Consider the following 17606-nt stretch of genomic DNA (forward strand, 5'->3'; position numbering starts at 1 on the left):
CATTATGGTTTATTAGCGGCAATCTAGGAACATGCTTTTAAGCCCAGCGTGACCGAGACCTGCAATACAGAAGCGCCTGTATATAAATTAGCCCGTATCCTCTCAAAGCAAACATATCAACGTGATATGAAAGATAATTATGTGCAACGCAACATAGCTCAGCAGTATTTTAAGATAAGTGCAGTTTCAAACACTGCTAAATATACACTGGTGGTCTAGAGGGCTTTCAGCATAATTTGTGTCGACGTTCAACACAGCCCTAACACTATTTCAATGGACTTTCTATGTTGAGACAAAACACATCTGCAAAATTGTTTCAATGGTCTTTAAATATTGACAAACACATTTAAACAACACTTCAATGGGCTTTAAATTTCGAGACCGCAAATATTCAACATTGCTTCAATCGACTTTCAACATTGAATTACATGATAGTTTGGACAATACACTAGTGATATTTCAAATTTAAAGGCCCCAGTGATGTTTCCGCAGAATGTCGCGGGGCAATTATCAACACCTATCACCAACTTTCTTAATGCTTCAACCATTCCACAATGTGCTTTCAATGGGATCTGTGACGTTGAACGACATTTCAATAACCTTTCAACAATTTTTTGTAAGGGGTGATTGACATAGCCTGGTGAAACCTCCTCATGTGGACGTGGAAACTGTACTTAAAAGTCGGTCGAAGCAGTGAGTGATACAATGACTTTTTGCCAGCTCAAACCGATGACATTCTGTGATGATCGATTCCACTGTAGAGAAATTCTTACACAGTAACCAATTTAAGGCATGATCGGCTATGCCTCCGAGTACGTGCCCGACCTCTCGGCTTCACGCATGTCTCTGTCAACCTTGCGGCACAGAGTCAACACGTCCTGAATATAGGGTATACATGGTCGTGTGGACGTCTGGCCGCCAATTGCGAGTTTTCTTTGCCGCTAGTTCTCGTCCGAGAAGTTTCCCAAATGGATCAAGTAATTTCTGCTCACACACTTCCCAACTTTTCAAATCCTTCTCGTGTGTCTAGAGCCATAGTCGTGCAGTGTCATGAAAATCAAAGATGACATTCGCAAGCGTTATCCTACGCGCTCATACATAGCCAGCTACTCATCGACGTCCACGCAGCTTTTGCCGTTAAATGTCCCGGGATGACAAGGGCGCAAGAGAATGACCGGTAATGGCCCTTCATCACAGTGGGTCGCTTGGTCTGTTCTTGTGGTGGCAGCAACATGCCGTCCGCAGCGAAGATACAGCTCCTGGTGTTGTATGTTGAGTGTACACGCAAGTTCCACCAACGATGTTACGGGGATAATGTATAGACAGAGGATATATTGACAAGGCAAGGCGCGCAGCACCACAGCAATGCTCTACAGTGCTAGCACGTGCACACCAGATAGTCACACCGTCGTCATCGCTCAAGCACCGATCGCAGGATCGCCGCCCGTGACATTACGCGCCGGCAGCAGAAGCACCGCCCCGGTGAAATTATGGCTTGGGCGGAGAGTGGCACTGTCCGGGCGCGAGGCATCGACTATATCACTCGTGACTGTTGCAGATGCTAACTTAAAATTTAGAGGAGCGGTCTCATATATCTCATAGTGAATGCGCGTGACACGGTAAGGGCCAACACAACGTGAGAGAAGTTTTTCGCATAGGCCAACGCGACGTGAAGGCAATCACAGCAAGCCGAGCGATCCTGGAAGGAAGTTCACTTCCCGGTGTCTGAGATCATCGATATTTTTGATAACCTGTGAAGCCGATAAGCGATCACGGGCATCTTTGAGAGCGTTGTCAGAATGGGTAAGAACATCACGAGCATAGGCAATGGATGCGTCTTCGTGTGGATGAAGTATAGTGGACATGGGAAATGAAATCAAGGCTGCCATCTAGATGGCACGATCCAAAAATTCGACGAAGTAAGAATTGTAGGCGTTGTGATGCACCTATTAAAGTTTGGAGGCGCAAGTTAGAGTTAGCTAGCGCTTCGTCGTTTGGTCGCTTGATCTACACTTGGTCGTTGCCAAATAGTAGATCAAAGTCCCAGTTCCGGCCGAAAGGCGCAGCATCGATTGCGATAGCCAATTACTAAACAGCTATACAAAGTAAGAATATTAATTTATAGGCCATATAAACTGGTAAAGATTTGCTTGCTAATTAAATGAGCAAACATAGTGTCACGCGCGCGCAGGTAAACGTGAAGCCATATCACTCAATGATCGCTCAAACTCGCTGTTTCAGCGACGAAACGCAGCAGCCGCACGGAGTGAATTGACGTTCCTGCTTCCTCTCGCCTCAGCGCGAAGGAAGCGACAGCACTCGGTGCAGTATGTCCACATCGTTATTCGCTCTTAGGATGATGCCCGCACGACTGCGCACTGTGTCCAGATCGCAGATCACGTTCATGCTTACCGATAAATTCCTTAGTTCAATAGCGACAAAAGATAACAACGTTCCCAAGGCTTTCATCTTTCTTCGGGAAAAAAAGATGAGCTGTGCTGAAAAAAATCTTGCAACGTCTAATAAACTTCACGTGATTAAAATACAGTTAGGAATTTGGTCATCATTGAAATCACATGGAAACCGATGTCCGATTAAGTCGGTTTAGGATAGCACACAGGTACGGTGTTGATGGGTGACGAACCCGTGATCTCTGGTACATGTAGTGAGAGGTGGACCGTCCTCCACAGACGATAAAATTAATAAACAATTTCACCCAGCTCACACACAGCATGTTCCTCTTCATCTTGAAATGTTCTTGGTAAAGAACCGTTACTTCGCACAAAATTTTTTTCATAATTTTTCAAGGAAATCTGCTTAGGATATGTTTACAGCCCAAAGAATCATAGCGCAGTGTCCTCTGAGACACCGCTGTTGCGATGCCAGATATTGTACAGCGAGCGTCTCCGGGCCCTTACTTTTGAAGTACACTGATGAGACAGTATTTATTTATTTATTTATTTCATATACCTCACAGGCTCCAGGAGTATTCCCAGGTCCAGGAGTGTGACCGAAGATTTGGTGTGACCGAATAGATGGACAGCGAGAAAACCACCTTCGTCAAACCGGACGGTCTCTACCAATTTAAACTCATGCCCTTTGGATTATGCAATGCGCCAGCTACATTCTAGCGCATGATGGACTCTCTCTCTTGAGCGGCTTGAAGTGGTCTACATGCCTCTGCTACCTCGACGATGTGATTGTGTTTTCGCCGAACTTTTGAGAGCCACCTGCGGCGCCTCACAACCATACTCTCCGCGTTTCGCAGGGCTGCCCTTCAGCTAACCTCCTCCAAGTGCTATTTCGGTCGCCGTGAAATTAACATGCTCGGCCATGTCGTAAACGCTGCCGGAATCCAACCTGATCCACAGAAATACCACGCCATGCGAAATTTTCCTGTCCCTTGTTGAGCAAACGATGTCCGTAGTTCTCTGGGCTTATGCTCTTATTTCCGGCGATTTGTGAAAAATTTTGCCGACATCGTTCACCCTCTCGCTGACCTTCTTAAGAAAGACGTCTCTTTCTCTTGGGGACCACTGCAGGAGAAAGCGTTCTCTATCCTAATTGAGCGACTTAGAACTGCCCCGATTTTGTCACACTTTGACCCTTCTGCGCCCACTGAAGTACGAACTGACGCGAGTGGTCATGGCATCGGCGCTCTGCTCGCTCACCGTCAACAGGGCCAAAACCGTGTCATCGCTTACGCTAGCCGCCTTCTTTCCACACCCGAGCGAAATTACTCCATTACTGTAAGAAAATGTCTCGAGCTCGTATGGGCGGTCGCGAAATTTCGACGGTACCTTTTCTGTCGGAGCTTGTGCGTCGTAACCGATCATTATCTGCTGGCTCCCTTCTTTGAAGGACCCAACTGGGTGACTTGCACGTTGGGCATTGCGTCTACAGCAATATACATTTTCTACTATGTTGAAGTCGGGGTGCCTGGATAAACACGCTGACTGTCTGTCCCGCAATCCCGTGGATCAACCGGACGATACCGATGCCTGCAGACTCGTATATCAGTGTTCTATCCTTCTGCTGCTTCCTCCATATTGGCGACGAGCAGTGCAAGAATCCTGTTCTTCCAACACTTATGGAATACCTACGCTCCTCGCCCAATGAGCCGTCCCTTCGCATGTTCACCTTGCGCGATGGAAATTTATACCGTCGTTGCGTTCGTCCTGACGGCGCGGAGCTCTTCCTAGTCGTTCCCAAGCACCTTCCACTCACCGTGCTCCAGCAACTTCACGACGCTGCTACTGCTGGACATCTGGGCATCACTCGTACTTACGACCGCCTGCGGTGCCGCTTCTTCTGGCCCGACATTTATCGCTTTGTGCGCCGTTATGTCGCGTCTTGCGACCTGTGTCAGCGCCGGAAGACGCCTGCTATGCCTCCCGCTGGTTTGCTTCAGCTAATTGATATCCCTACAGAGCACGTTCTTCCATGTGCGCCTCGACCTGCTTAGCCCCTTTCCCATTTCCATCAAAGGAAACAAATGCATTACTGTGGCAACAGATTATGCCACGAGATATGCCATCGCACGAGCGCTGCCAACCAGCTGCGCTACAGATGTCGCCGACTTCTTACTATACGACGCCATCCAGCGCCACGGTGCCCCTCGCCAGTTGCTGACGGATCGCGGCCGCTACTCTCTATCGAAGGTCGTCGATGATGAGCTCCGCTCCTGTTCTACAGAACACCAGATTGCTACCGCGTACCACCCTCAAACAAACGGCCTCTCCGAGCAGCACACTAACTGAAATGCTGGCCATGTACGTTTCCGACGATCACCGCGACAGGGACGCCGCTTCACCATACACCACTTTCGCATACAACTCGTCCCGTCACGACACTGCCGGATTTTCGCACATTTACCTTTTGTATGGCCGCAACCCCACCTTGCCCTTTGACACGTTGCCACCTTCCGCAGTGCAATCACCCCGCGCTAGTTACGCTCGCGATGCTATTGACTTAGCCGCCCAGGCCCGAGATGTATCCCGACATCGCCTCACAGTCTCGCAAGCTTCTCAAAAGCGACGCTACGACCTTCGGCACCAAGACGACAATTTTTCGCCTGGTTCCCTTGTCCTTCTCTGGACGACTTCACGTAGTGTCAGTTTGTCGGAAAAACTACTTTCCCGTTAGTCTGGTCCGTACCAGAGCTTACGCCAACTGTCCGACGTGACATACGAGATCGCCCCAGTCGGTCAGCCTTCAGTGCCTCCCAACGTCACCGGCGATGTTGTTCACGTCGCCAGACTCAAGCCCTATGTCCCCCCATTACCTGAGGCTCTATAACGTGCACCGGGACGGAGCTCCCCCGCCGGGAGGGTGATGTCACCGTGAAGGAAAGGAAGAAATTGATTTAGACTAGAGGAAGACGACGTCTGGCAGTTGCCTGAACGCCATATACATCAGTCGTGGGCCTGCTTTCTTCCTGCAGCAATATTGTTGGTCTAACAGAGACTTGGCTTTCTGCAAAAGTTAAAAATGAAGAAATTTTGGATTGTCAAAAGTGCTACGAATTTTACCGATGTGATCGTGATTACCGGTCCGGTGGTGGCGTTCTGCTGGTGGTTGCGGATAATCTTGCTTCTCATGTAATTCCAATTGTATCCTCGCTTGAGCATGAGCGTGTGCGCGTGCTCATTGATTCTCGCGAAATGATTTTTTGTGTCTGTTAACGGCCACAAACTGCATCGTTGTCCGTCTGTAGTGAACTGCACGATGTTGTCAATCAGCTCTTCGTCTGATACTCAAAATCGCCCCTCGTCTCACTTGGCGACCTTAATTTTCCTGATATCAGGTGGGAACGAGACTCGGTTTCCTGAAAACACAAGTCAGCTGAAAGCAAAGAAGTTTTTAACTTTTTGTCAGCACTTCAACTTAGCTTAGCTCGTTCACCTTCCGACTCGCATAACTCCTACTTCCGCGAATATTCTAGACTTAATACTTACACTACGCCAGACCTAGCTTCCGGCTTAACTAATTCACCGGGAATTAGCGATCACTCTACAATTCACTTCACTCTATGGGCAAAGGTTTCCAACAAGAAAAAATTAGGGTAATCCAAGACTACTGTAAAGCACACGTTACTGGAATGAATAGGGAATTTAAGGTCTTATGCTTATCGGTTTTTCGCCGGTTTTGAGCAGTCATCGGTTCAGGCCAACTGGTTGCTTTATAAAAGCAAACTATTGCTTCTTATTGATCGTTTTGAACCTGAAAGCAAGGTTTCATAAAGTACTCGCTCTCCAAGGTTTAATAACACGGTAAAGCGCATGCGCAACAAAAAGAAGCGGATATTTCGACGCGCAAAATTCATTGCCAGAATAGACCACTGGTCTTGCTATCAGACATTCAACAGAGAATTCTATACTGCGTTTTCAAAAGCCAAGAACGAATTCTTTGATAAAACCCTTGCTTTGCTACTTTGTTCGAATGCCCGTAAATTTTGGAACATTATTAACGGTACTAAAAGGTCACGCATTCAATTATCCCAATCTAATGCTCCAGTAGTTCAAAGCGAATGCTGCAACGTTCTGAAAAATGTGTTTGTTACTCATTTGCATAAGAGCACCCACACAGTATTTCCGCATATTCAAAAAACCAAGTTCTTACTAATGTGTTATATCGCTATTGATGCAGAGGTGTCGGAATGATGATTGTAAACTTAAAAGTGTGTTCATCGGCCGGTGCAGTTTGTATCTCATCAAAACTTCTGAAGTGTACAGTGGTTTATTCTTCACTAATATTGTCAAAGCTTTTTCTACAGTCAATACAGATGTCTACACTGCCCTCTGATTGGAAGATAGGGAAGGTGGTCCCTGTGCATAAATCTGGTGATGTATATTCCCCCAATAATTAGCGCCCCATATGATTAACATCCATTCCAGTAAAAATCGTTGAGCATATCATATACTCGCACCTCATTGAATTCCTTGAATCCAATCCCTTCTTCAGCATTTATGAGCATGGATTTCGTAAAGCAGTTTCCTGCAAAACGCAATTTCTATGTTTTACTACCGACTTGTTTATTAACGCGGATCATGACTTTGATACTGATTGCATACATTCAGATTTTGCTAAAGCATCTGACTCCGACTCACGCGATCTACTTATCTTCAAGCTTGGTCAACTTAACATAGATTCCAATGTACTTGCATGAATTAAGGAACTTCTCTCTCACTGTAGTCAGTATGTGACGGCTAACGACTTCTCTTCACCTAATTTTACTGTAGCACCTGGTGTCCCGCAAGGGTCCGTTGTGGGCCCTCTGCCCTTCTTGATTTACATTAATGATCTTCCAACTTGCCTTTCTTCAACTGTCCGACTGTTTGCTTCTCAACCTGCAACGTGATCTAGAGGGGGTATTTGAATGTTGCAGTCAATGGCTCATAACACTTAATACAACTAAATGTAAAAGTATGCATGTTTCTCGCCACAGCACTAATCATTATCCGCGTACTTACTGCCTCAACAATATTACATTACCATCTGTTGACAGCTATAAATACCTTGGTGTTCACATTTCTTCTAATCTTTCGTGGAATACGCATGTCGAATGTGTAACTAACAACACCAATCGCATGCTTGGTTATCTGCAGCGAAACGTTTTATATGCCCCACCGTCCCTGAAGTTAACACTTTACAAAACGTTGGTACGTTCTAAATTAGAGTACGCATACGCCATATGGGATCCTACTCAGGCTACACTCACTCAAACAATTGAAGCCATTCAGAATCGCAGAGCACGTTTCATCTTATCGAATTATTCACGTCGTTCCAGTGTCACATCGATGATGAAAACCAGAATTTGCCTGACCTTTTGTTGCGTCGAAATTCTTCTCGCCTTAACCTTTTTCATAAATGTATATAACAACTGAAGAATGTTCTGTTTCCTCCAGCTCATTATATATATAGAAGGACCGATCATCGCTTCAAGGTGGGTCTACCTTCCTGTCACACAAAACTGTGTAATCATTCTTTTGTTCCACGAATATGTGTCGCGTGGAACCACCTTCCCTCCACAATCGCCATCATAACTGATGACCACAAGTTCAAGATCGCTTTACAAGACGCCTTGTTACTTTTTTTTGCACGCCTTGCCATTTTCCCCCTCTTTTCTGTAGCGCTTTCGAGCCCTGAAAGCTTTTTAAATAAATAAATAAATAAATAAATAAATAAATAAATAAATAAATAAATAAATAAATAAATAAATAAATAAGCAATGCGGCTACAATATGTCGTTATCTTCTATGTGTAAACCGTGTATGGCGTCTCCTCTTTGATAGCAAGGAGTAACGAAGGCGGCAGCAGTACGTGAAGACGACAGTTTCGCCTCCATGTAAGCTAAGTCGGCTTCACGAGACAAGTCCCGCAGGATGAAACATTGGCACCTACATTGTCAGGCCGCGTAAGTATGCTTCCTTAAGGATAAGAGTATTTTCTTGCAGGGATATTCCTTCATTATAGATGCACTTTGCTTCTTGATTGTCCCGACCGACTAAAGAGAAGGATCTTTGCAGGACGTAAATATCTTTATCCACTTCGTAAAACTGAAAAGAAAGAAAGCACACGATCTTCGTCATATAAACACTATCTACACGATGCAACATCCTCCTGAAACAAAGTAAGCTATTCTGGGTAAATGGGAGAACCGAACTCGTTGCTGTGCCAAATTAGGCGTAGGTTAGAAAGGAACATTTGGGTAATAACGACAGGGGCCCAGCCCAAATATTGGCGGTCGCCCAAGTGAATCCCACTGATAAATTCCGCTCACCTCCACATCAGTCATCGTACAGTCCATTACGGTGGCTCCACAGTGTGCCGGAGCACTAAACACGCCCATGCCGGCCGGTTGGGACGGCCGAATCTCCCTGACGAAGCGACCGCATATCGAATAAAAGTACTAGCGCAGTAAGTGTCCCTTCACGATGGCGGTTTCACGAAAGCAGTGAAATTTTGTATAAAGCTGTTTCCAGCCCAATGTTAAAAATTCGCCACCATACTTTTACTGTGCTTCCATGTTCGTGTTTTCTTCACTTTCTCTCTTTAGCTTGTTGTCTGCAAACATCAAACCGTATTTCTTCACAATTTAAGGAATGCTTCTATGTGGTGGCCAGTACGGGCATGATAAGTGCAGGTGGCGTATACGTGAAGTAGAAAACAAATGATGGCGATAGCAAAGCTACCAGGTGAAAGGAGCGGAAACAAACCATGACGTCTTTTCTCCACTAACGTGCAGCAGCGTGGCGCTACATGCACATAAAAGTTAACGTTGGCAGTTAACGCTGGCGTCAAAGAGGTTCATTAATGAACATACCCAGGGGCCCAAATTCGTCCGATGGTTGCTTTCGAACCCGACTCCCTCACTTTAACACTCGGGTGATCTACCTATAAGGCAGCATATTTTCTAGTGACTAAAGCTGGCAAGAAAACGGTTGGAGACATAGAAGCATAGTTGTACAGACACCAGATATTGCGTGAATGACCGTATGAGTAATAATTGCTTGAAGTGAAGGAAGCGATTAGCCTTGTCTTCCAACCTAACATCGCACATATATTGCGTAGGTTCAGATCGGCCACGGTTCTAACTGATATACGATAGGCTGGCATTGAACATCAATACAAATACACTCGTCGGATTTCCAGGAGAATGTGGGCTTCGTTCTTTAGATACACAATTAAGAGCGCTTCAGTCCCGACGCTCAAGCGCAAAGCGAAGTTTTCTTTTTCTTTTTCATTTTTCGTAAGCTTTCTTCCACGATCGCGAAAAGAGACTCCTGTTAATTTAGTGATATGCAAGCAACTTCATTATGCACGCTTCTACAGCTTCTCAAATGCGACTTATGACCTAAAAAGAACAGATAAACTTTTTAATACTTATATAGCTAATTAACTAACTAATCGTTATTCAAAAAGCAATATGTGTATCTCGAGACGACTACGACTAATATGCCGTGCGTCCTACTATAAGGTGTCCCCTTGAATTTTTAATATTTCGTTCTAGTAAAATGAAACATAAGGCATATAATTCAGCACCAATAGTAAAATTTTGATGCCATAAATATTATGGGTGTTGAGCAGACAGTACAGACACTATTTCAAGTTCTGCTGATGAGAAATTTCAACAACAAAGATGTCTCTTTGAAAGAAGGAAGCATTATAGAGAGATGCTATATCTTACCTGCTTCAAATCTTCCAGAGTGGGCCTACCAGCGTAATCAAAGCTGCCAGCAGCAAGCCCAACCGAACAAGCGAGAACAAGAAAACTCATGTTGATCCGAGACTGCTTCAGGAAACGACTGTCGCAGATGGTAGTTAAGTTAGAGCTTTGAAAGGTAACACAATAGGTTTATTGCGTTTGTTTTTTTATTGGGGAACTCATAGCGTATGATTGAGTATTATAATACAAAGAAGCATAAACGCTTGGTGAGAAAGAAAATGTCGCTTTTCTAACGAGGACCTTGAGACCAAAGTATAAGCTTGTTTGTATGCAACATATTTCAGTACATATGTGTTATAAAGCTTGCAAATAATAATTTTGCGAATTTCATAATAGAAATAAACGGTCACCAGGTACTCTTTGTGGTGATTGTCCTTTTCTGCACCAAGTGCTTACACCTAATGAGGAAGCGAGATTGAAGGAAGGAAGGAAGGAAAAGCAGGGAGAAGTGCTAACATGCCTTCAAGGTAATTAGGGTGGCTGACGTATGTGTCACAAGTAAAATTGCCAGCTTTCCTCCCACAGACTATGTCGATGTATATCTGGCGCATTTTTATCCACTACATCAGGATGTCTAGAAAGTCAATGTTAAGTCATTAACGATATCAAGCTTCTGTTTCGCAGTTTCCAAATGTCAGTTTTGAGTAACTGAAGACTGTGATGGCTTCGATGTAGAGTTGGGCATTTTATTTAATATGTACTGCTAGCCTTATATGTAAGGCTGTCGCAGGGTCGGTAACAAATACAACTGCGACTGTGGTTTCAAACATCGTTATGTTTGTGCTAATAACAATGCGAAATGTTGTAAACAAAGAGTAAGGACGATACAGACACCTTCTTGCTACTCAGGTGCAAGTCAGACAAACGGGTGGATGTCTGAGTTTCCCTTTATTAGTTACTTCTCTCTACCTTGCGCATTTCCGCAGAACTATTACGTGAAATCCTTGCCTTTGCTTCGTGTTGTCGACAAATTCGACTGCGCCCTGCCATCTGATAGCCGCCTGGTTAGCTCAGATGGTAAAGCGGCTGCCCCGTAAAAGCGGTGGTCCCGAGTTCGAGTCCCGAACCAGGACGAATTTTACGTCAACTGTGACGCTTTTCTTTCGAGGAAACCATACAGGTTTCCTTTGTAGCAATTGCTACGCACGGGTTGATGTCTGCTTTTCCCTTTATTAAGTCAGGTCGATACAAACAATTCGCATATATGAAGGTATTGATAACTTGGAGTAAGCATGTGAAAATATTATTAAAAAGAAGAAAAAAGAAACAGCACAGTCAGTGGCACGAAACACATCGCTATAATAATTTCATATTTCTAGCTAATGCAGTACGGAAATATAATTAGTTAGTTTTGAGATAAACATACTAGTTGACCTACTACTAGGAATATTACAGCATATGCATGTGTTAGATATTTAGCGACCCGATCGAAGCTCCGGTCATACGGTTATATCACGACTTCTCTGAATGTAAGTATCCCCTTTGGTCTAAATGTATCAGGGGTCCCCCACTACAGTATGTCTCATAAAGATATTGTAGTTCTGGCACGGGAAACTGTAGAAGCAATATATATAGAGGCTGTCCCAGCCAACTTTAGCCAGAGCTTAGAAATATACAAATGCCACTTAGCTGTACAGAATAAAGCTAATGTTTGCTAATGTTGCTAGGAGACACTCATATTATTGTTTCATTCTACCTAACTACATAATTAGTCCTAATTTTTAATCAACTGCTGAAATATTATGGTTACATGAAAAATATCAATAAGAAAATTGTAGAGCAACATGAAAAACTCCCCATACAGCTTTCTGTTGCTTAATACGTGCTACAGAAAAGTGTTTTTCCGAGCGTGAATAAAGCCCGCAAATACAGGCAATGTGCCTCGAGCGGCCAGTCGCGCGACAGTTTTGCGCGCATTTGCAGGCTTCTTTCGCGGTCGCAAAAACACTTCTGTTGCACGTGCTGAGCAACAGAGAGCTGTATCAGGAATCCATGATATCACACCGCTTGGCAAGAATATATATATATATATATATATATATATATATATATATATATATCCTCCTGAGACCCGGGATGTGTTTAGGTGCACAGATTTTTCCCAAACTTTCAGAATAAGTCAGCAGGGTTATGAAGGTGAAAAGTGTTAAATGTTTTTTCAATAGCCCTGATAGTTTCAGCATAGCGCGATGTCCAATATATTGGACACTGGGATGCTACCCGGTCTTTTTTCACCCAGCGCGCACGTAATGACGTACCGCAGAGAGTGCGCTCAAAGTCGCGTGCAAAAATATTTTAATAACTCGAAAGACAAAGTAGTGAATGAAGTACATTAAAAAGAGCATTCCTCTGCTCAAGAAAAATTTTTCTCTTGTGTTCACTTCCTGTGGGTAATTTCAAACACCTTTTTTTCCTTGGTGATGCAGACTAAGAACCGCCATTTGGTGCAAAAGAACTTCGTTTTCATGTCGCAGGCCTGTAGTCTGCAACGGGCAGCGTTTGCAGTGTCTGCCTGCATTGAGCAGTGGGTAGTGCTCTTTTCTTGGGGTTCTCGAGGAGACAGTCGAGCCTGCTTTGATGGCGGATGCCACTCGGCTTCGTTCTCACTCTCCGTTTCATCCTGCTGCTTCCTTTGAGCCACGAGAGTCTCAGTAACAGATTGGCGGAACTGAGAACAGAGTATTTCTTTCCGCTATTTCTTTAGGGAGCGTATGTCCCGCGTGTACTGCACCCAGGAGTTGCTGAGGGCAATGTCGAAGAGGTGAAAGATGGCTCTGATTGTCCACTTGTTAACGCGTGCTTTATCGTGTAGTAACTTATCATTCGGTCTGCCTTGTCGACACCACCCATCTTGACGTTGTACATGCGCACAATATTTGATTGAGGGATATTGTTATGTTTTTTTTTTTCTCTTACGAGACCGCCTGCCACTGCTGCCTTGCGGGTCCTAGCCGTAGACTTAAAAAAGAAAAGTTATCGGCTTAATTCATCAGACACGCGAGGCCGGTCCCCCAAAGAAAAAAAGAGACGCGATTTCATGGACAAGCCGCTAAATGCCAACAGTACTCGCCTGCTGTTCATAACAAGGCCATCGCAAAAACGCGGTCAAAATAACCGGGTTGAGTCCTAGCGTCCAACGTAATGGACATGCGAAATCAAAGGAAGCGTAAAAAAAAGTAAGCGCGCGAACAGTCGAAATTTCGTATTCTGCGCGTACGCTGTTGTATTAACGTTATTATAAAATCAAAGATATGCCCTGAAAGCGGGTAGAAATACGAGAAATAGTGCTTACTTCTCCGGCAGCTGCCGTAAAACGCCGCGCTGCTGAATGCCGTCATTGTGGAACTGTTTCGGTGGGAATTTGAACGATGTATTTTCATAAATGCTGCATAGATGGCGCAAGCAGGCGTCCAATTAGTTGGACAGCGCGGTTTTAGTAGGATGAAATACTTGTCACAGGAGTACTGTCTCACTTCTGAATGTCCAATATATTGGACAAATCCCCATAGCGGGGTCTCAGGAGGATAAATGTGTGTGTGTGTGTGTATATACACATTACCAAGCACCACCGGAGACGAAGCTGCAGATGGTATATGTAAATCAATGCCGTTCAATATCCTGTAAATGTATTTAACCTCTCTTCTCCCCGCAACATTTTGGTGGAGGTGCGCGGCATCAATCTCCGTACATCTCGTTTACGTTTTCGATTACGTTGCTTTTATCTTTACGATTACGGTGAGGTAGGCGAAGCGATTATGCTCGCCTAGGTCATCGAACCGCGACGTATATTCACGCTTCCACCTGTTGCCGATAGACTACATCGCGTCACACAACGTTACCCTACTCCTGCCACAAAAGATCGCATAGCCAGAAACTTCCGTCCGTATAAAAGACAATGCCACTTGTCTTCCTGTGGTGAATGTAGGCCCCTGCCCTCAAGTGCAACCTCAGACCATATCTCTTTCAACCTTGGCCTCGGTTTGCGTCTACCATGTTTCTACCTTAACTGGTGATTCTGCGTCGCCTACCTCTGTTGATTCGGGCTATACAAGCCATTTAGAACTATTGACGACAATGCTCGTTCTTGACCTATCGACCCATGACGCGGACGCACTTCGTTGCTTTCTCCCTTCGTACCGGGACATTTTCCATCTCGATGACCGGCCATAGGGTCAAACGTCCGTTGTGAAACATCAAATACACACATGGCAACGCCAGGCCCATTCACCGTCCGCTTTGCCGCGTCTCCCTTTGAGCGCCAAGTAATGCACAAGGAAATCGATAAGATGCTTACGTGAGATATCATAGATACCAGCGGACCTTTCACTAGCAGCCCGGCGCGCACATGACTGTCTTCCCCAATATTTTTTTTTTATTTTCTTAATAAGTGTGTTCATGAGCCTTCAACCTACATTGGAGAGCTGTCCGCACCAGAAAGGTACTTGACGGGCGAGGCCGACGAACTGGTTTCTCTTCGAATGTTTTTGGCTCTTAACCCTTAACCACCCCCAATTTGTATCTCTCTTAGAAGCGGTTGGCAATGAATATGCAGGAATTTTATATCATAGAGGTGCGATGGCTGAGTTGTTCAATACTGCTGAAATAATTTTTTGATCTCCGAGAGGGAATTGACACCTTCATGAAGAGGAACAACGGGGCCATTGTTGAACTGTTCGACTAGAAGTGGCTTCACTCTATCCTGTTGTCCAGTGATATTACTGATCATTTGAGCTACCTCAACGTTAAAATTCAGGGAAAACACAAACTCATTACAAGAATTCATGACGACATTCGGGCTTTCAATCTCAGTTGCAGCTTTGGGAGCGTCAGATGAGACTTCAGATGTTTGAGCATTTTCTAACCTTCAAGTCGCTAGAGAACGTGGATAAAGGATCCTGTGATGTCTTGCCTGATCTCCTCCACGTTCACCAAAGAGAATTAGAGGAGAGCTTCAAGGACATCACCAGCCTCGCCGATGATTTCCGAATTTTGTCTGTCCTTTTAGGTGCGGTGGAGGACGCCGTGCCCAAGTTACAGATGAAAGTTCTTGAGCAGCAGGCTAATAGTCCGCTGAAGCAGAAGTTTCAGGACGTGGGAGCGCCAGACATTTACGAGTTTCTTGACGATGCATGCTTCCCGGCGTTACATCGACAGGCTGCCTGGATCATCGCCATATTCGGAAGTGCCTACCTGTGCGAACACCAGTTCTGCTTGCTGAAGGTAAGGAAGTCAGCTCTCCGGTCAAGGATGACTGATAAACAGATGCAATCGACCATAAGGATCGTCTCCGCAGAAGATGTCAATGAGGAAACTTCTTCTCTCGTTGCAGCTAAGCGTTTGCAGGCATCAATTTAGCGTGTTTAGAACTCTGTGACTTTGCTAAATGGTACTGGGATTATTTCCTCGCCTCTTGCGATTAATAACGTTTTGTTGGCGATACGGGAAAAACCTTCTTTCAAATGGCAACGTTTGCTGACATTTTGTTCAGCCCCCCCCCCCCCCCCCCCCGCTATTCCCCCTCTTCTCTCTCGAACTTCTTCACTGTCCCTGCCCTTCAGGGACAAAATTGTGTAAATGCGGCCCACAAGTTGAGCTGAATTTGAGGCCCCTGCTATATTCAACCGATATTCTCGCTAATTAGCAAGTACCGACTAGAAAATACGTTACGTGCTTTTTGACGGCGATAAGATACCCGCCCCCTCCTTTCTTTAATCGCTCATTACGGTACTTAGATCACGTAATCTAGCTAGCGCCGGTTACGAACTCATGGCGTGAAATAAATAAATAAATAAATAAATCTTTATTTGCATTCTGTCAATGATACAGAAAGAAGGACTGTGACAAAGAGCTGTTTTTCAGAACAGCTTGACTAGGCCACACCCTCATAGAAAAATTTCTGAGCGGTAACAGCACTACCGCAAAATAAATAAAAATTGAAACTTAACCGAGAGCGTAGTAGTATAGGGCACACACTAAGTAAAGGAAATGGTAAGGTAATACAGAAGTTAAGGCAGTTTTTACAGTCCTCATAAAAATACACACAAAACAGTTTCTTAGCAAAGATGTATATCTGAAATGCTATCAAATTACAGATGTCTAGAGTAAATACACTGAATGTACAGGAAAAACAATATAGAAATCAACTTGTTACAGACAGTTACATACAACCAGATGAAACAAATCGATACGGTTATGGATTTAATAAACGAGACAAAGTTTGTAATAAAACCAGTGTTAAGTAGTAGAAATCTCAGAGCTATACATCACTGTGTATAATTTGCGGATATTCAGATATGAACAATCAAAGAAGTCAAAATTGTTTAGGTCGTAGTGATTACGAAGGGACGTAAGAGTGTAAGACAAGCGCTCTTTTCCGGAGTTTAATCGTACTGTGCCCAATCCAAGTGAACCACCTTTCTGTGAAAGCCAGGACGTCGTATTAGTATTTTCCCGATATAGTTCTAACTCGACAAGTTTTGAAAGATACTGCGTATGTTATTATACGAAAGAGAGAATTTCGACACTTCGGCGCTCGCGCGTTGAGTTTGATAAAAATTGACAAAACCCGTTGGTTGTTGACCATGCAGGCAATCATGTCAATTGAACGAAGGTACCGGACATTGCGTCGTAAACACATGTCATGTAATTAAAGCGAAATTTCTTAATACCTAACTTAAAAGGGCCATTATATTTTCCATATTGAAGCATGTTTTTCTTGGCCCCCTCCAGGGTGCGCAAAAAAAAAAAAAAACTTCCTGCCATGCAAATTCGCTGCTATTTGAAGCCGTTCTCTCAAATATGCTGCTAGTCTTTGAGTAATGCAACTTTACTGATAATTGGTCCGCAATGCGCACGCTGATTCAGGGTTGCCTCAAAAGTGCTTCCAATTTTCTGCAAGGAAAATGCTCTTTTCTTTACCTCTTCAGAAAATCACGTTTTATTACGGGCATCATGGTGCAGACAGAACGAAGACGACGCTGGGGCCATTTGCATTCTCTTCGGCTTCTGCTTTACTCGACGTTTTTGCGACGCTTTCTTATGATTTCAACGCTATATTTGTATAAAACTGCATCGTAAAGACACAAGGACTCTGCGGACACATTTTTGGACGCAGTGAGTGTTTATTTCCACGGTTTTCGAGGACTCTACCATCGTCGCTCGACCGCAGCCTCGCTAGCTCTAGCAAGTGCCAACAGCGACATGGCACGCACTCGCTAGCGCAGCCGCGCAGCTGGCACGGTGCTCTCTTCTACGCCGCCGCCTCCGCATCAGCTGCGCTTTCTCGCTAAACAATGGAATATCAATTAAGTGTCAGAGGAGGATATTTGCCGGGAGGAAAACACAACAGCTCAAGGCTCGCAAACCACCGCGTCTCGCA

The 17606-nt window shown here is 44.6% G+C and overlaps 1 long non-coding RNA gene across 1 annotated transcript in view; it reads right to left on the reverse strand.

Moving 5' to 3' along the window:
• The window catches only part of LOC129387294 (uncharacterized), a 75831-nt gene extending 65508 nt beyond the window's left edge, over nucleotides 1-10323 (reverse strand). Inside the window, exons 1-2 of the long non-coding RNA XR_011892577.1 lie at nucleotides 10190-10323; nucleotides 8404-8558 (exon numbers count right to left, since the gene is read on the reverse strand). This is a non-coding gene — a long non-coding RNA (uncharacterized lncRNA). The remainder of the gene's footprint in view (nucleotides 1-8403; nucleotides 8559-10189) is intronic.
• Nucleotides 10324-17606: the final 7283 nt, after the last annotated feature.

The sequence above is a fragment of the Dermacentor andersoni genome, chromosome 2 (assembly GCF_023375885.2).
Source record: "Dermacentor andersoni chromosome 2, qqDerAnde1_hic_scaffold, whole genome shotgun sequence".
NCBI classification, from domain to species: Eukaryota; Metazoa; Arthropoda; class Arachnida; order Ixodida; family Ixodidae; genus Dermacentor; species Dermacentor andersoni.